The following is a 20,618-nucleotide window of genomic DNA, read 5'->3' on the forward strand; positions in this document are numbered from 1 at the left end:
TCCCCTGGAAAAAAAAAAAGAAAAAAAAAGACGCCTTGGCTAAAATTATTCCAATGTTAAATATTAGGGGGAAAGGGCTCCTTGCCTTGACAGAGTGAGTCTTACCAAAGTCAACAGTTCAGAAAGTCTTTTGTTCCAGTAAAAGACTCTTTAATTTTTCACGCCGGTCCTCGCTCTGCTATGCATGAGCCTAAGTAAAATTAGCCGACATGTATATAATAGGATTTAATAGATTATCATCTGCATTTTCCAAAGTTGTCATCCTCTCCCGGCTCTGACGGAGTAGCACTTAATGTAAATTTAATTTGAAGTGATGTATGAGAAGCTGGAGGTGATTCTGTGCGATTCCCTGACTGCGCGGACAAGCTCCCGCCGTACCATCTGCATGGAGATGAGACACATGCCCACCAGCATCTCCTAACTAGGATTAATGAGGTGGCCGGCTCTGCGCCCGTCCAAAGGAGGTAAGGTACATTGACTCCCAACAATGCCAGTGGGAGGGACGCGGCCTCTTCTTGTAGGGTACATTGTTCACGGGGGGATAGGCTGATTTTATTACAGACACGATAAATAGCCTCCTATTGACCGGGCTTTTCATTAGGCCAATGTAATTGTTAGAATATTGTGTATCCTCGGGTTAATGAAATTAGAAAACGCAGCAGCGGAAGGCGAAAATACAGAGGAAATCCAACGTTTCACACGGGGATCTTAGGAGGCGGGGTGTTTATCGGGGGGAGGCCTTGGTTTATGTTCATAGATAGATATGAGATAGATAGATAATAGATAGATATGAGATAGATATGAGATAGATACATAGATATGAGATAGATAGATATGAGATAGATAGATAGATAGATAGATATGAGATAGATGGATAGATAGATAGATATGAGATAGATAGATATGAGATAGATAGATATGAGATAGATAGATAAATAGATATGAGATAGATAGATATGAGATAGATGGATAGATAGATAGATATGAGATAAATATGAGATAGATGGATAGATATGAGATAGATAGATATATATGAGATAGATATGAGATAGATAGCTATGAGATAGATAGATGGATAGATATGAGATAGATAGATAATAGATAGATATGAGATATATAGATAGATATGAGATAGATAGATATGAGATAGATGGATAGATAGATATGAGATAGATAGATAGATATGAGATAGATAGATTGATATGAGATAGATGGATAGATAGATATGAGATAGATAGATACATAGATATGAGATAGATAGATATAAGATAGATAGATATGAGATAGATAGATATGAGATAGATAGAGATAATAGATAGATACGAGATAGATAGATATCTATCTCATATCTATCTATCTATCTATCTATCTCATATCTATCTATCTATCTCATATCTATCTGTCTGTCTATATATCTATTCATTTATTTATCTTTCTATCTTTTATTTATCTATTTATTTAGAAAGGAGATAGATAAATAAGAGATAGATAGAAAAATGAATCGATAGATAGACAGACAGATAGATAGATATTAGATAGATAGAAATGAGTTAGATAAATAAATAAATAAATAAATGTATGAATAGATAGACAACCAACATCTATCCGGGCATGCTGGGAGTTGTAGTTTTGCAACAGTTGGAGGCACCTTTGTGGAGAACCAGTGCTCCAGAACAATGAAGATTTGACCACCATTCATGATCCAAGGAAGACGCCAGGTTTTATAAGAAGTAGAATGGGCACCATTAGGGTTGTCACCTTATATCTTGTGTCTTCGGCTGTCCACGCTGGCTGGGTTTTGCAATAGCTGGAGGCACCCTGGTTGGGAAATACTGCCATAGGACTTGGATTGGCCATGATGTAGACCAACAAAGTCCCATGTGTTTTGCCAACTTTAGGCCCCAACAACCTTCTCTGTTCTCCTGAATGGAATAAATTTATCACTGTTTGGCTGCATTCACACCACGTTTTTGCTATACGGTTCCCGTATCAGGTTTTTGATGAAAAACGGATTCCCCAAAACCTGACTAAACTGTATCAAAACGTGTGTACAAATTTTAACCCGTATACAGTTAAAAACCAGATATGGTTTGAAAAATTATGTCCGGTTGCATCCGCCTTTAAGAAAAAAATGTATACGCTTTTAACTTTTCACTCCATTTTGAATAAAGTTTCTTGAAATTCCAAGAAAAAAACTGTGCAAAGTCAAAAACCGCATGGTAAAAACGGATGGAACCGTACGCACATACAGTTCTGTACGGTTCCCATTGACTCCCATGTTTAAAAAAAAACGTATACGGTTTAATACAGTTTTTCATCCGGACCAAAAACTGTGCTAGGCTGGGTTCACACCACGTTTTTCAAATATGGTAACCGTATACGGTTTTCCGCAAAAAAACTTATACGACCGTATCCGAAACCGTATGCATAGAGATTGCATTGTAAACCGTATTCCAAATGTTGTGTACGGTTGCATCCGTTTTCCTCGGATACGGTTTTGCCGATTTTTCAACCGTAGGCAAAAAACGCTGTCGACCACGTTTTTGCCTCCGGTTGGAAAACCGTATGCGAACCGTATGCGAACATTGTTGTCTATGAGAACTGTACACAGAATTTCAGAATACGGTTGCACACGGTTTTGCTAATCCGTTTTTGGAGTTGACACATGCGCAGATTGGAACAATCTGTAACTTTTTTAGAACAATAGTAACTTTATTAAATTGCTTGAAGACTAATTCCAACAAAATAGCAAAACCGTTGGCAAAAACTGATGCAAACGGATAGAACCGTATGGGGAAAAACCGTATATGTTTTAATTTGGAGTCATACGGTTGTATACGGTTGCATACGGTTTTTGCCATACGTTTTTTAGCGGAAAACCGTATACGGTAACCGTATTTGAAAAACGTGGTGTGAACCCAGCCGTAGACTACGGTTTTGGGTACGGGAAAAAAACCTGACAAAACCGTACAGGATGCAAAACGGACACAACCTGATGCATCTTTTGGCATACGGTTTTCAATGGAGAGTCAGTGCATACGGTTTTCAATACGGTTCCGTACGGTTTTCACATCGAAAATGTATATGGGAACCGTATTGCAAAAACGTGGTGTGAACCCAGCCTTAAAATGTGGCTTTGGTGACAGCCGTAATGGTGCCCATTACAGTGCCCATAACATCTTCCTTGGATCATGGATGGCATTTAGATCTTCTGAAGCAGTGTTCTCATCCTGTGTGCCTCCAGCTGTTGCAAAACTACAATTCCCAGCATGGCCGGACAGCCGAAGGCATTAGATGTTTGGTGACAATCCTAATGTGCCCATTACAGTGCCCATAAAACCTGGAACCTTTCTTGGATCATGAATGGAGTTTAAATCTTCATTGTTCTAAAGCAGTGTATTCCACCCAGTGTGCTGCCAGCTGTTAAACTACAACTCCCAGCATGTCCAGACAGCTAGGATCACACCCGTTAGGAAACACCGTCCTATGGAATTGATCACATGAATGATTGTGCCAGAAACTTGCCAGACTAAACTGGAAGATCACTTTTTTTTCAATCACGAGTGGCAAATTATCAGCTGAATTTGCCCAATTGTGCTGTGACGGCAAATACAATATTGCCAATCATTTTCAGCACAGATAAGTATGGCCTCACCTGTCAAGAACAATCCTTTACGTGTAATTTACAGATGATATTTGGCCAAAATTGGCAAACATTTAGACCTTTAGAATGGAAAATTTTTGGAAACTTCCACAAGCGCTTACGATGATCAAACCATCGCCCAACTAAACCAAATTTTCGGCGTAGGATGTGACTCTAAATGGTTTTCCGATATGCTGAACAATTGTTTTGACAGACAGAAGATCCAAACAGATGTTATCAATGTGTGCGATCGTCTGTGGCCATCGAGAAGCGTCATAAATCAATTTTCAGAAACATCTTACTATTGTTCCGTGACTCCATTGTCTCCATCACGTAACTCATCCCCCTATAATGGCCAGTCTGACTGTCGCCCCCAATGTGGCAGCCAGACAGGCAGCTAAAATAACAACAGTCACCTGATTTTTATTTATTTATTTCAATTTACTTTAAAATTGTATTTAAAATAAATGTGGTATTTCTCTTGGTAACAACTGCTTAACCATAGATAAATGCTTCTACAGAACCTTCACCGTTAACACATTCAAGTGTGCTGGTATGAAGAGACGTTGGCTTATTGATCCCTGAACCGATCACGATGATTGATCACATCTATATTAGCATTGGAGAGCGAACTCATTACTGTCATAGAAGACATAAAGGGGTTTACCGCCCAGAAGCATGTATTATCTATTATCTAGATATGTGATAAGTTCTAGGTTGGTGCTATATTCGGCCATTTTAATCATTGTCATGACTTTTTATTTAAGCAATTCTATGGTAGATGTGGTCTGGCATTTCAGCCCGTATAGGGTGAACAACACTTTAGGAGGGCTTCACTACACAGAGGAACTAGTGCACATATAGTTGCCTGATGAAGTACGCGATGACGTAGGAAACAGCTGTCGCGCTGACTCCTAGCTAATGCTAACACCACTACAGCTCCCCGCCTCATTGCTAATGTTGGCACATGAAATTTGAATAAATAAAGACTGAATTTGCCGGTATTGGTGATTCGCCATTGTTTCTATTTGCTCTACATTTAATACTTTTTTATTTAAGCCCCTCCTACTGTGAGGCTGTGGTAAAAAATGCGGTTGGATCTCCCACTGATCTAGCATTCATATCCAGTGGATAGATAATAAATGGTTGGAATACCTCTTCCATGCGTACCTGTCATATCCTACAAAAAAAAGAAAGAAAGAAAGAAAGTTAGTACCTAATCCTGATCATGTACATATAGTTGTGATGTGCCTAGCACCTATATTTCTCTCACTAATACCTTCTTTCTGTTGCTCACTTGCCTTGTCATTCTGTGCTTTAGAGGGGGGAATGTCCTCATTCTGCATGACTTATCTTCCTGCCTGATTGCTGGGTCTTTTCATCCATTCACTGCAGGCTGCTCTGTAACCCCTTCCTCTCTGTTTTCATGCTGCAGTCTGATAGGACAGGAGTGAGCACAGAGGAGTACTAGTCCCGCCCTCACTTCCTGCACTTTGTCCCAACCTCTGCTTCAGCTGGGACAAAGATGATGCTGCAGCCGGACAGGAATGTGTTCAGGATAGTATGGGGACCCCTAGTGGTCTTGTATATAAGCCACAATTTCTATTGATAGGAAACTACATCTATCTATTAGTCAATGCCATTTATCTATCTATCTATCTATCTATCTATCTATCTATCTGTCAATGCCATCTATCTATCTATCTATCTATCTCATATCTATCTCTATCTATCTCATATCTATCTATCTATCTATCTATCCCACATCTATCTCTATCTATGTCATATCTATCTATCTATCTGATATCTATCTATCTCATATCTATCTCTCTATCTATTTATCTACCAATCTCCTACCTCTCTCTCTATCTACCTCTCTACTTATCCCGTCCATATTTTCCTGATTGCCTTAATATCTAATTGGCCAATCTCCCGATCTCTTCCTCCACTTCTGGCCCCGCCACTCATGCATCCGACCTCACAATATTCCGCTGTCCACTTTCATTTAACAATCGGACATCTCGCGTTGTCCCGCCGTCTTGCCACATCAAAAAATAAAAACGTAAAAAGAAAAAAAAAAATCTTGGCTAATTTCAAATTCCCGTCGCCCTGATGGTTTTGAGCCAAAAAGCCTGTAATAAATGGTGAGGGAATGAGTTGTGGCTGAATGAATAGTGAGCGGTATTCATCAGCTAAACCTGGAATCTCCATCCAATTATATGTATTCATTAAGTGATAATGATATCATGGTCTTTAACTAGGAAGAAAAGACTCTAATTGAATAATAACAGTTGCCTCAATCCCCGAGGAACACACTTCCCATCCCAGCACCGCGACCCTCGGGGATGAGACACGATTGATGACTTTCTATTAGAGGGTGATAGATTTATTATGAAGGACTGAGTAGATTTGCTTCTACACTTTGTCACTTACTAATCAGGATCGTAAGGCCTCGAGCGTAAGGCCCATTGTATCCCTTTAACAAAGACAAGGTTAGGGGAGAATGACAGACTCTCAGCCCTTTACAAACACGCTCAGCGCCACAATGAGATGGACCAGATGAGCTCGGCGCAGGGACTGAATTTTAATTTGTTTATCAATGGCTCCTATGTGAAGCACCATACGGGTATTTGTCAGAGGATTTAACAGCTACAGAAATTCTTTTGTTTGGCAAGTGCCACATAGGAAAATATTTACTGAACTGTAAAAAGAGAGAGAGTGAAGGAAAGAAAACACCGGGAGAACAACGGGGGCCGTATACATCGATTGCCGGATTAAAGACTCAACATTATTACTGAATGGTCAAATGGTAGAAGGAAACATTGTAGCGGTGTAGACCCTCCTGGAAAGGTGAAGAAGGACTCCAAATTTATGAGAAACCTCACAAAACTAAATCCTCCAAGAATTTTTGTTTTTATTTACTTTCTTTTTCTAAATGTTAAGGGATGGAACGTTCGGTATGATATAATGTCAGTGCGGACTCTTATGGAATGAGTCCCGATTTATAATCAGACTTACAGAACAGAATTCTCAAAGAATTTCTTTATTTTCTTTTTCAAAATGTTAATGGATGAAATATCATTGCGGTGTAGATTGTCCCAGAAGGGTGAAGAATGAGTCCCAATTTATACTTAGACTTTTAAAATTACAATAACAAAATTCTCCAAGAACTTTTTCTTCTCCCCCCACCAAAAAAAAAAAAAAAAAAAAAAAAAAAGCACACACAAATTTTAAAGGGGTTATCCAGGAAAAAAATGTTTTTTATATATCAACTGGCTCCAGAAAGTTAAACAGATTTGCAAATTACTTCTATTAAAAAATCTTAATCCTTTCAGTACTTATGAGCTTCTGAAGTTAAGGTTGTTCTTTTCTGTCTAAGTGCTCTCTGATGACACGTGTCTCGGGAACCGCCCAGTTTAGAAGCAAATCCCCATAGCAAACCTCTTCTAAACTGGGCGTTTCCCGAGACACGTGTCATCAGAGAGCACTTAGACAGAAAAGAACAACCTTAACTTCTGAAGCTCATAAGTACTGAAAAGATTAAGATTTTTTAATAGAAGTAATTTACAAATCTGTTTAACTTTCTGGAGCCAGTTGATATATATATAAAAAAGTTTTTTCCTGGATAACCCCTTTAATGGATGAAATGTTAGATAAAAATATAATGTCACCGTGGACTCTCATGAAAGGACTTAGAACGAGTCCCGATTTATAATCAGACTTATAAAAACAAAAATGGTTTTCTTTCCAAATGTTAAAGGGGAACTCCGGTGGAAACAAGTAGAAAACAAATGTTTTCAAATTAACTGGTGGCTGAAAGTTAAACAGATTTGTAAATTACTTCTATAAAAAAAAATGTTGATCCTTCCAGTACTTATCAGCTGCTGTATACAACAGAGTAATTTGTGAATTTCTTTTCTGTCTGACCACAGTGCTCTCTGCTGACACCTCTGTCCGTGTCAGGAACTGTCCAAATTAGAAGCAAATCCCCATGGAAAACCTCTCCTGCTCTGGACAGTTCCTGACATGGACAGAGGTGTCAGCAGAGAGCACTGTGGTCAGACTGGAAAGAACTCCAAAAATTTCTCTGTAGTATATCTGTAGTATACAGCAGCTGATAAGTACTAGAAGGGTTAAGATTTTTAAATAGAAGTGATTTACAAATCTGTTTAACTTTCTGGCACCAGTTGATTTTAATTTTTTTTTCCCACCGGAGTACCCCTTTAAGGGATGAAATGTTAGATGAAATATAGTCTCAGTGTTGTCTCTCCTAGAAGGCCGAAGAATGAGTCCCTATTTATAATCAAGCTTTCAAAAACAAAATTCTTAAATAATTTTTTTCAACCCCCCCCCAAAAAAATGAGTAAATGGAAGTAAATGTTAGATGAAATATAGATGCAAAGAGCAAAGAATGTGTCCCAATTTATTTATCTAAATTAACCAATATATATATATATATATATATATATATATATAAAAAAATAAAATTTCATAAAAAAATAAAATAAAAACATTTTAAAATATTGAGGGCCACCACAGGGCTGTAATTGAGAATAATGAGTCCCAAATTATAATTTAAACATTTTGTTCAACTTTTAAAAGAAAGTTTGAAATGTTAGAGAAATGTTTGGACCGATACAGTAGCAGTGAGGACAGTTTTGAAAGTTACCAATAACTTATTTCTCTTAATATTTTGTTTGAATAAAAAAATCTTTTTATAATGTTGAGGCTATAACAACAAATTAATCCCAATTTATAACTAAAATTACAAAACAAAATTCTCCTAGAATTATTTATATATATATACATTTATATTTATATATATATTTTTTCTTCTTATTGCTACATGACATATAGTTTCAGTATGGAAAAGCAAAGAATAAGTCCCAATTAGAACTAACAAAAATTAACAGTAGAATTTTTTTTTTTTTTTTTTTCAAAATGTTGAGTTCCTCTGCAGGCCACAAGCATTTTGTTCCTTGTTTGTTAGTGGTTTGGATTGTATTAGTAACTGTATCCAATCGCGGTACCCTATGGACGTTGTTGGTGCAGCATGCAGGGATTGGTGGGATTCACTATCCAAAACTAATTTACCAATATAAGTTAAAGGGGTACTCCACTGCCCCAGCGTTCAGAACATTTATTTCTGGACGCTGGGTGAGGGCTGCAGGGGTCGTGATGTTACGGCCACGCCCCTCGTGACATAACGCCACACCCCCTCAATGTAAGTCTATGGAAGGGGCATGGCTGCGGAGGATGGTGGTTGGTGGTTGGACATCGATTGTTGGGTGAACATTTGTTTTCACAGATGCAGCCATACACATGCTAGTCATTGCCGGTGTTCACAGTGGCCGTGCCTGATCAATGACACAGGCCGAACAACCAACAATCTTCAGATATTGTTCTTTCCTGGAAGATTGTTTGTGGATGAAAGATCTTTCCAGAATTTCCCAGAATCTTTTAAACATAACTGATTCTTTCCCGATGATGCCAGTCCGCCATTAGTGGGTTAAAGGATCGTTCCATGTCACATACTACCCGATGAATGATTGTCTTGGTTGAGGTCGTCTAATTTCATCGCATGTTATCAAATGTTTTTCCCATAGTAACAAATCAGGACATGGCTCTAAGTTTCCAAACAACGTATTCACTTGTTTTTTTTTAGATGTCAATGGAGTTTAATGTCGGATGGACTGAGATACAATTCTGGACAGAGAGGCTGCGCCTATGTGGGGCTGTTTTAGGAATGAAAGAAGAAGATGACAGCTCCGAAGTTGTGTGGAGGCCGGGAGCCAATCTCTGAGACTCTTGCTTCTTCCTCTTCACTGAACGTAAGCTTCTGGGTCTGGAGACTATCTATATCTCTCATATCTATCATTCTAGCTATATATCTATCTCATATCTATCTCATATTTATCTATTTATCTATCTAGCACTCCACAAGTAGCAAAGAAGGTGATTTTATTCCATCATGTGCATAGACAACGTTTCACCAGTCTCACACTGGCTTTTTCAGTGTGAGACTAGTGAAACGTTGTCTATGTACATGATGGAATAAAACCACCTTCTTTGCTACTCGTGGAGTGCTGCATCGTATTTGCTTTGGTCTGATCAAGGAACCGGCAGACCCAGGTTCCAGATATGCGGGCACCCCGAATTTCTTCTTTACTCTGGATATTGGTTGTGCCGTTTTTATTTGCTTTGTATTTATCCATCTATCTATTTCATATCTATCTATCTCATATCTATCTATCTATCTCATATCTATCTATCTATCTCATATCAATGTATCTATCTATCTATCTATCTATCTCATATCTATCTATCTATCTCATATCAATGTATCTATCTATCTATCTATCTATCTATCTATCTATCTATTTCATATCTATTTATCTATCTATCTATCTCATATCTATTTATCTATCTATCTCATATCTATCTATCTATCTATCTATCTATCTATCTATCTCATATCTATCTATCTATCTCATATCAATGTATCTATCTATCTATCTCATATCTATCTATCTATCTATCTATCTCATATCTATCTATCTATCTATCTATCAATCTCATATCAATGTATCTATCTATCTATCTATCTATCTATCTATCTATTTCATATCTATTTATCTATCTATCTATCTCATATCTATTTATCTATCTACCTCATATCTATCTATCTCATGTATCTATCTCATATCTATCTATCTATCTATCTATCTCATGTATTTATCTCATATTTATCTATCTATAGATCTATTATTTTTATCTATACTATCAGATGCCAGATTATAGGCGTTATATTCAGAAGAGAACAGTCAGCTACGCAGTAGATGGAGAAGATCCCCCAATCATCAACACTTCCCCCAATCGAAGAACCAAAGACAAGATGGGTCAAAAGTTTTGACCCATCTTGTCTCAAAACCATCTATATGATACAAGTAATAGTAGTAATAACAACCCCCCCATATAATCCATAATCACCAGGGACCACCATGTATTCCAAATATTCACAAACATTCCCGTCTATGGGTCTCTGCTGGTTACGATCCTTTATCCTCAAGAACCAGATTTTCTGCACCAGATTTATTTCCAGATGGAAAACCGATCCTGTCCCATCTCTCAATCAGAATGAATGTGACCCAGGACCCTCTGGAGACCCTCTTGGCCTGAACTCAAACATGATGTAATCGGATTTCCTGCCGGGAGCCGTCACCCCCCCCCCCCCCCCTTCTGTAATCTTGTTGTGGGGATCCAGCACAGTTGTTGGCGTCTGTGACAATGATTGACTTTAATAAGAACATGGCGAATGTGTATTGTGTATTGTAGTTCCCATCAATCATCGTCTTCACTGCTGGGATGGAAACCCTCAAGACTGGCGAGAGAGATGACATTTGTGAGATGTTGTCGAGAAGATTCATATTCATCTACAATATGAGGTGCAAGAGCTTAGTAAGCTTGAAATGCTGCGTATGACATCACCAAATGCATTCACAGGACTAGTGATGTCATAGTAGGAACCTACTATGACATCACTAGTTATGACATCACTGTATGATAGTGGTCTCAAACTGTGACCCTCCAGATGTTGCAAAACTTCAACTCCCAGCATGCCCGGACAGCCGTTGGCTGCGCATCAGCAACTATATGACTGGAAATATAATTTAAAGGGGTTATACAGTGTTTTCTTTAAAAAGGGGTGGGGGGGGATGTATACTGACCTACCCCTGATCCCCTGTAGCTCCTGTTTGACTCCGTCCAGTTCCCTGATCATCTCTCAGCCAATCACCGGCAGTAGAAGTGTCTCATCTCATCCAGTGATTGGCTGAATGTGAAGGTCCTGCAACAAGTGCTTGTCTCGGAAGCAGAAAGAAGAGAGACGATCAGGGAACCGGATGGATCCAAACAGGAAGATTTGGGCTGCGGGGGACTGCGACAAGGTAAGTATAGTTTTTTTTCTATTTTATCTCCAGCACCATATTATTTTTTAGCAAGCACTGATCGGCCCTATAACATCACCAACGGGATATGAAGCTCTTCAGTCAGACAGACCAAGTTTAGCTCATTGCCAGAGCAGCTTTTATGGTAAAATTCACCATTCAAAGTGTAAGTGTGTCCTCCATTAGCCAAGATGTGTAAAATGTGAAAGGGTAAAAACAATGATTTTACTGAGGTTATAGCTCATGATCGTTGTTGATAGTAGGTTTGCCCTATCAGAGACGCCATGATGAACATCTAATAGGCAAGGGTCCTTCTGACTTTACCAGGGAAAGTTGCTCATTTTCCCTGCAGTGGCCACTACAGGTGGAATGCAGCATTACATGCAACCAGTGAAGTGATTGGTCCATTCAGTGATGTAGCTAAGAGGTCGCAGAGGTTGCAGTTGCCAGGTAAGATACTCTCCCTGCTTAGTAGTTAATGGCAGGGATGGGGGTAGGCGTCTCTCTTTGGTTCATGGAAAGGAGTTCTTAAGATAAGACAACCTCCGCTGGTAATTAATACATAGAGTATATTGGCATTCAATGGCGGCACGTTGAGCCCTCGTCTCCGGACCCGTCAGCCCGGCCTTGTTTATACAGCTCTGACTGCCTTAATCTTGTAGGTTGCTTGGTTTACAAAAATCCAACCTGACATTTGACTGTTTCCCTCCAATAAATAAGTGCCGCAGGATTTTGTAAATACCTGCAGCGCCGGCCAATCGGCGGGAAACACCCGAGTGATCTTGTGAATAATTAAGCAGAATTCATTAGCTGCAGTGCAAATTCTACACGCCAAACAACACTAGAATACACAGTGTAGACGATCAACCATAAACATTAATGGATTTTCATTGAATATAAAGCAGGAGCGTCGGTGGGTTTACTCATGGTACCTGTCGGCTGATCAGAGCCCGGCTGTCATTTAGCTGCGGGGAGGTTGTGTTCCGAATCGGCTATTAATCTGTTTCAAAATGCCATAACATTTCTATGAGGATCTTCCTAATTTTTTTTTCCTGGAAATTAAATGTCTGTTTAAAGTTCATTGCCTCCTGCTGCCACTAATTGAAATGAGATTTGGTTTGTCTTTATGACATGGAAATGGGGATGAGTTTGATAATAATAACAATAATGGTTCATCTGTATTTTAGGACTAATAATTACAGTAATAGGCCGGGATGATAGAATCCGAGAAAAGGAACAACATTGTATTAGTATCACTGGTAATAGAAGCCTATTCTTGGTCTGGGCACCAATCCTTCTAGATACATTTTATGTAATTGTAACAAAATGGCGCCCATAAGATATTTTTGCCCAATTTTATAGCCATGCTAGACTCATATAGACTCCCATACATTTTCATTTTGTTCGGCAATATGGCGCCAAACTGTAATAAATGTGATGCATTGACAACTCCACTTAGTATTATCCGTTTCTTCAAAAAATTGGTGTCGTAGGCAGAAAAAGTCAAAACAAATTTAGTGCAATAGAATTCTGATGCATTCAGCTTAGTACTCCCTTGAAGGCGATATTCAAAAATTTAAAGTTATCCCCTATCCACAGATATCTCGCTGATTGGTTGGGATCTGATAGCTGGGACCCCTATGGATCACAATAACTGAAGACGATAGTACCCCGAGTGAACTAAGTGGAATTCCAAATATTGCCGAAAATAGCACTTGGTTCGTCCCATGGAGAATTGATGAAAAATATAAAATTCTTCCCTTGGGTGGTTGTTTTTATTTTTATTTTTTCAGTAACTTTAGTATGTGTAACTTTACCTTGCAGATCGGTACGATGATGCTGATACAAAATTTATCGATTTTTTTTCTTATGGTTTATTACTAATAAAAACACTTTTTTTTAAATCTATGTGTTCTGCACAACTTGTTTATAATGCAGCCGTGTGAGGGTTCATTTTTTGTGGGACGTGTTATGGTATCATGCAACTTTTTGGGGTATGTATGTGTTTGGGCTACATGTAATGTCTTGACCACTTTTCAATCAATTTTTTGTGGGAGGTGACACAATTCTAACATTTTTCTTTTACAGCACTTCTCTCCATGGGACAAATAACATAACATTTTACTAGTTGAGAAATTTCTACTCCCAATGCTAACTCCCATAGGCTTGAGGGGGTGTGGCCGTGACATCACGAGCGGGGTGTGGCTGTGACATCACGAGCCTCCGGCGCTACACCAGACGGAAGATCGCGTGGGGGGGGGGGGGGGTCCCCAGCGGTGGGACCCCCAGGATCAGACATCTTATCCCCTATTCTTTGGATAGGGGATAAGATGTCTAGGGGCGGAGTACCCCTTTAATGGAACTAGGACATTTGCACTATATGGGGTCCTAAGATTTTTGGGCAAACCCACACAATGCTCTCTGGGGTCTTAGACATGAATATTAACCCAGCATGGGATGGAAATACACATTCAACCTGAAGACTGATGGGCCTGTTGGAGATCTTCTCTCCCGTGGCCGGAATGGAAGGAGTTACCTTGTAATAATCTATTCTTGTCACACAGTTCCGTGTTGTGAGAGGCGAATTCATTTCCCACTAGAACGTATCTCATCTTCTTCTTGTAGCAGATTGTCCTTGTGATTCCTGAAATGACAGAGCTCAGACAGTGTAGCCATTGGACATGCTCTCCGTACACATCCAGATGACTTTGTTTAGCTATGCGTGGCCCGAGAACACTCAATGAAATTACATTTACAATCTCCTTTAGTAACATATGTTGACATTGGAAGAGGACAGCTCTGCAGTGATATACATAAGGGAAAAAAAGTGATAAAATTCCCCATATCTGCACAATTTAGGAGTTGTCCACAGATATTTTTTAGTTATATCTTTCTGGGTAAACTAAGTGAAGACCAACATGGCTGTCATTATAGGTTCTACAGTCATCCAAGAATCCTAGTTTTACACCTAGAAGTCCACTTCTCTAATATTTAAGGCATATTCCCACCTGGACATTTTGACATATCTGAGGGCTATGCCATGACCATGGCCATGTCCAATAAAATCTTGGGAACCCACACATATTTTGAGAACTAGGGTCTTAGCCCTCTCTAGCTGCATGTGGCCACCAGGGGTGGTTGAGAAGATCCAGTTTAGGTAACTCCCATGGTAAACAGTGTAACACTATGAGCTATTCTTGCTTGCTATATAGAAGTCTTGGGTATTTGTACATGGTTTGGCGGTATGTTCAGGGTAGACAAGACAATTTATGGTCCTTTTATCAATAGGGCGTTATGGCCCTTCCTGAAGAGATGGAGCACCAGGCCATGCAACACTTGTAGACTCAAATAATCATTTACGGGATGCATCGCATTGGGGTCGAGCAAATTAGGTTGGACAGTTCAGAGGATTGGGGTACCAAAATGGCCCCAGGAAGGGAAGTGGTCGGACTACAATACTAAAAAGGAGGTAATGAAGTAAGTGTTGGATCTGTAGCTTCCGCTCTGTTCAACGTATGATGTCACATACATGGAGTGCAAACCAGTTAAAACAGCTCAGAGGGCTGCGTGTACCAAGATGGCCCTGGGAGGTGAAATGGGCAGGCTACAGTACTAAAAGAAGGTGTAATCACTGGATCTGTAGCTTTCACACTGTTTAATGTATGGAGGGTCATTACTGTTGTCACAAACACGGGGTACAAATCAGTGAAGACAGTTTGAAGGAGTGAAAGTACCAACATGTTACCCCCGCACCTCCCCCACCCACCTTCACTGGGTGATGAAGAGGGGTGGGGGTGGATTACATCACTGGAAGGGAGTTCTTATGGTCAGATCTGGAGCTTCCACCCTGTTATATGCACTTAGCGTCAATACTGATGTCACGTATATGGGGTGCTGAATCACCTCGGACAGCCAAGAGGCCTTGGTGTATAGGAGGACCAAGATAGCACTGGGGAGGTGAAGTTAAGGAGCTACAATGCTAGAGAGTAGGTGGATGGGTCAGATCTGGAGCTTCCACCATATTCTATGTACATACAGCTCCGAGAACTGGGAGTATCAAAATGGAGGCAGAAAGTGGAGCGGGTAGGCGACAATACTGGAATGGAGGTGTAATGGGTGCATCTGGAAAAGTCCCCCTGTTCAACGTAGAGGGTCAATACTAACATCTCTGGGGACCTGGATCACCTATGACTGCTCAAAGGACTGGGGGTATCAAGAGGAGTAGATGGGTTGTAATACTGGAATAGTGGAGTATGGATTGAGTTTCCAGTGCTGGGAGAATATGTCTTACCTCACATGACACTGCCATGGACCCTAGTAGGGCATATAATCAAATGGGCCTCAGAGAAGACACAAACTATTATAATAATAGTGGGGTCAGACCTTTCTCAAAAAGCCAAAAAGCTTGATATTTAACAGTCTGATTATAAGGATCCTCTAATAATCTGGCCCCACCTTGCTCCCCAGTCTCTATTCTTGGTCTGAATTCCCCTTTAACCTTTGACATAATTAAAATATTCAACATAGAAGAAATTCACATCGGCACTCACCTGTTAAAACATAACTTTTATTTCCACATCTTCAATAAAAGCAGCCGGCCCCTGGTGGGATCGGGAAACAGAAAAAGCTTTTTCTGTTTCCCGATCCCTCCAGGGGCCGGCTGTTTTTATTGAAGATGTGGAAATAAAAGTTTATGTTTTAACAGGTGAGTGCCGATGTGAATTTCTTCTATGTTGGATTTCATTGTGGATATCTTCACTCTGGCATCGTGCACCCCTATTTCCCGGTAATACTACTCCCATCAGTGACAGTGATTCCCGTTTAATGTGTATAAGTGAAATTTAGTAGTGCCGCCCTGTCTTTCCTCTACTGCCTAAATAATTAAAATATTATTACTCAGATTTCACCCCTTATGCAGGAGCTGATCCCCAGATTGTCCACTGTCCCGGCCTGTCCTCCCACCTCCGTAGGTGGCAATAGCTGAAGGAGTCACAATGTCCATGTAGTGCTGTTTACTGCCGAGGCAGCGACTTCAAACATAGCCCAGTGAATAGAAGCCATTTGACCCCTGACCACGACCATCATCTAAACTGGCAGACGTAGAATCAAAGTAATTTGTATCATTTCAATTAGTTACTGGGCGCATAACAGAGGGGTCATGACTTTTCCAAAAGCCATTAATGTCCATAGCAACCGGAGCTCAATGTCCCATCAGTCCCCAAATACTTTCACTTAATAAATGTGTATGTACAAACAAGGCCCGATTGTTGGGCTACAAGGCAGGACACTATTAGCACTTGCTACCAAGCGGGGCGGAAGATGACATAAACTTTTGTCAGCACAAAAAAACTTTTATTGAAGATGGAACGATGATCTATGGCAATTGGCAAAAGTTTCCTGAATGAATCATGTTGATTTGAAGCTATTTACGATGGCAGGGGGGGTTGTTGGGGGTAAAATGGCAAGTTTGTATAAGAGCACTGTTGTGTTACCGCCGAAAGACGACGGCTTTCATGGCCAGTTTGTTCTGTCTGACAAAATTCAAATATTCTAAAATCAATGTTTCCATTGTGGGCCAATAAAGGAGGGCATGGCCCCGGACAATGTGAAGAATTTTTTGAAAAATAGATATCTCCGCGGTGCACACACAGCCCCAATTGTTTCTGGGATTTGTTTTTTTGGGGCAGATAAAGAGGATTTTGTTCCGACGTAGGAATGAAACCGGTCTACAGTTTACCACAATTCCATTCTTTGATATTTAAAAAATAAAATAAAAATGGGAACATTTTTAAAAAAGGTATTTTCGGCTCTAAATCTGCTGTGATGCAACCAGGCAACAGAACACCGATGGGAAGGGGAGGGATGTTTGGTGAGGGGGAAAAAAAAGAAAGTTTGTCACGTTCCAAAGTTTTTGCTTTATGGCTTTTGTTTTTTGAATTAAAGTAAAGGTTTCCTTCTCTGGTGTCACAATCTATTAGCGGTCGGCCAGCCGGGCGGCGTAACCGCGGTCCCTTCAAGACTGAATAGGCAGCAAAGCTGACGGTGTGTGGAAGCTGACACAGCCGGGCCCGTATCACCGCGTCACCCACAATCAGCCCCAACCCGTCCTCTGATTGAACATGACACCAGGCAATATTTCCAACATTATTAGAAGGGAAACTTAATATTTTGAGACATCAGGGATCTTTGAGTCGCTGTCGATCAAACAGGAAGCTTAATTTTCCCTTTACCGGATGGATGACTTCCCGTATTAACCCCTGAAACACCACCGATTTGTCAGATAAAAATAGACGCCCGTGCTGGCCGCTTTGTTGTGTCTCTGTCCTTTTTTTTTTTTTTCATTATTTTTTCCATTTTTTTTTCTATGCTCTTGTTCATTATTTTATAGGCTGTCTGTAGCAGAACGCTGTGATTTCATTCCTACCTATTATTTATTAATGAATTCTAAATGACTTGACAGTGGATGAATATTAAATTGAGTACATCATTAATTATGTCCGGAAATGTCTGCTTTATTAAAAACGCCACGTTACTCCGGGTTGCGGCGGTAAAAAATGGTTCAGAAATTTCTAACAAATATACAGTTCTAAAACGTAGACATTTTTAAAAATTTTTGCAGATATTTTTCTACAGCTCATCATTATTTGTAAATTCACCCACATTTTTTTATTAGATTTTTATTTTATTTTATTTTACAGCACAACAACAATTTTTTTTTGTTTTTTGGTAAATGTAATTATAAAATAGTTCATTATGATTTCAACATTTTAGCAGTAAAACAATCTCAAAAGTATTTTAGATTTATGAATGAGAAATACTGTTTATATAATGATATATTTATCTATTTTATCAAATAATCATATTTAAATATATATAAATATATATATAAATAATATATATATATATATATATATATATATATATATATATATATATATATATATTTATAATTTATTGAATCAATATGCCCAATATCGAACAAACCAGAGAGGGGGATATATACAATCTCAGATACAACCCAAAAAACAGGCATGTTTATTGTAAAATTCATACAACCCTTTGTTTGGGCCATGTGTATGTGTTTATAGAATGGATTTACATTACAGAGCCTATAGTCTCACATTGGGTAAAACTAGGACTACCTTGGGCTAGCCAAAATTGTATTCTTGCCAACAGTCCCAATTTTGACAGGTCCCAAATTTGGCAATGTATTAGTTTTGCAATGACCTGGCATAAGTGATAGACCCCAGTGACATGCCCCTCCCTAGAGCAAACTGTAGAAAAGATTGTCATCTGCTGATCCTCATGGGCTGGGGTATGTCAGGGTGAGGGCCACTGCATGATCCTCCTGTCCTCAAATAGACCAGTTGCGCCCTTTAATATAAGGTATAACTATATTTCTTAGGCCCTCTGCTATGATATTGGTGCTGAATGACTTCCTCTTGAGTAAACATAAAGGGGGAGATTCATCAAAATCTGTCTAGAGGAAAAGTTTACCAGTTGCCCATACCAACCAATCAGATCGCTTCTTTCATTTTTCAGAGGCTCTTTCACAAATAAAAGAAGCGATCTGATTGGTGGCTATGGGCAACTCAGCAACTTTTCCTCCTGACAGGTTTTGATAAATCTCCCCCATAATGTTTATAAACAATTTTAAAAGAAAGTATAATCCCAAATTTATAGGAAAAAGGTCAAACAAGGTTGCCCCTGTGTCCAGAGACAGACCATGCAGCTGCTGTGTGGTCCTTGGAGGGGACTGTTCAGGCACACCTTTGCTACTAGGTTTGGTTGACATGGAAAGGATTTGAGGGCAGAGCAATCACCAGACCTTTGAAATGATTTAGAGCAGTGGACTCAAACTGTGGCCCTCTAGATGTTGCAAAACTTCAACTCCCAGCATGCCCTTGGCTGTCTGGGCATGCTGGGAATTGAAGTTTTGTAACATCTGAAGCGCCACATTTTGAGACCACTGGTTTAGAGGGAATTCAAACCACCAACCCCTTCTCTACTGGTTGACATAAAAAGAGTGTGGAAGGACTAACAACCATCAGGCCCTTCTGTACTGGTTGACATGGAAAGAGTACAGGCGAATAAAAGCCACCAGTCCCTTCTATACTAGTTAACATGGAAAAAGTATGGGGTTAAAAACAATCACCAGGCCCTTCTGTACCGGTTGACCTTGAAAGATTATGGGGAGAAAAACAACCACGAGGCCCTTGTGTATCGGTTGACCTTGAAAGAGTATGGGGCAAATAACAACCACAAGGCCCATTTGTACTCATTGACATGAAAAGAGTACAGGGCAAATACCAACCACCAGGCCCTTCTGTGCTGGTTGACATTGAAAGAGTATGGGGCGAATAACAACCACCAGGCCCTTCTGTGCTGGTTGACATGGAAAGAGTATGGGGCGAATAACAACCACCAGGTCCTTCTGTACCAGTTGACCTTGAAAGAGTATGGGACAAATAACAACCACCAGGCCCTTCTGTACTGGTTGACATGGAAAGAGTATGGGGCGAATAACAACCACCAGGTCCTTCTGTACCAGTTGACCTTGAAAGAGTATGGGACAAATAACAACCATCAGGCCCTTCTGTACTGGTTGACCATGAAAGGGTTTGGAGGAAATAACAACCACCAGGATCTTCCGTTGTGGTTGATGTTGAAAGGGCGTTCAGGGCCTAACAATGGCCTGACATTTCCAGGCCATTCTGTACTGGAGAGCATGCAGAAAAAGTAACAACCGGCAGGACCTCTTGTTCAACACAACTCAGCACCACAATGGGGACCCATCTTAAAATTTGCTGTGGGACGACTTAACTATCTGTCAATTTCGGGTTTTTGTACTAAAATTAAGATAGCGGCTGCTAAGATAGAGGTGGGATTATGTAGCTGCACTATAATGGTTATCAGTCAAAGGGTCTTATTGGAATTTATGTGCTTAAAGTAATGGAAAGATTCAGTAAATTCCATGTATTGGTGGCAGTTCAAGGTCTTTTGCCTTTGGTATAAGTGGCAGCGCTCAC

General features: G+C 39.8%; 1 long non-coding RNA gene across 1 annotated transcript; it reads left to right on the forward strand.

The window, feature by feature from the left end:
- The first annotated feature begins 341 nt into the window (after positions 1 to 341).
- LOC130282272 (uncharacterized) lies at positions 342 to 13,401 on the forward strand. Its single transcript, XR_008846309.1, has 3 exons — positions 342 to 464; positions 9,309 to 9,474; positions 13,189 to 13,401. It is a non-coding gene; the product is annotated as an uncharacterized LOC130282272 (long non-coding RNA).
- Positions 13,402 to 20,618: the final 7,217 nt, after the last annotated feature.

Source organism: Hyla sarda, chromosome 7 (genome assembly GCF_029499605.1).
Source record: "Hyla sarda isolate aHylSar1 chromosome 7, aHylSar1.hap1, whole genome shotgun sequence".
NCBI classification, from domain to species: domain Eukaryota; kingdom Metazoa; phylum Chordata; class Amphibia; order Anura; family Hylidae; genus Hyla; species Hyla sarda.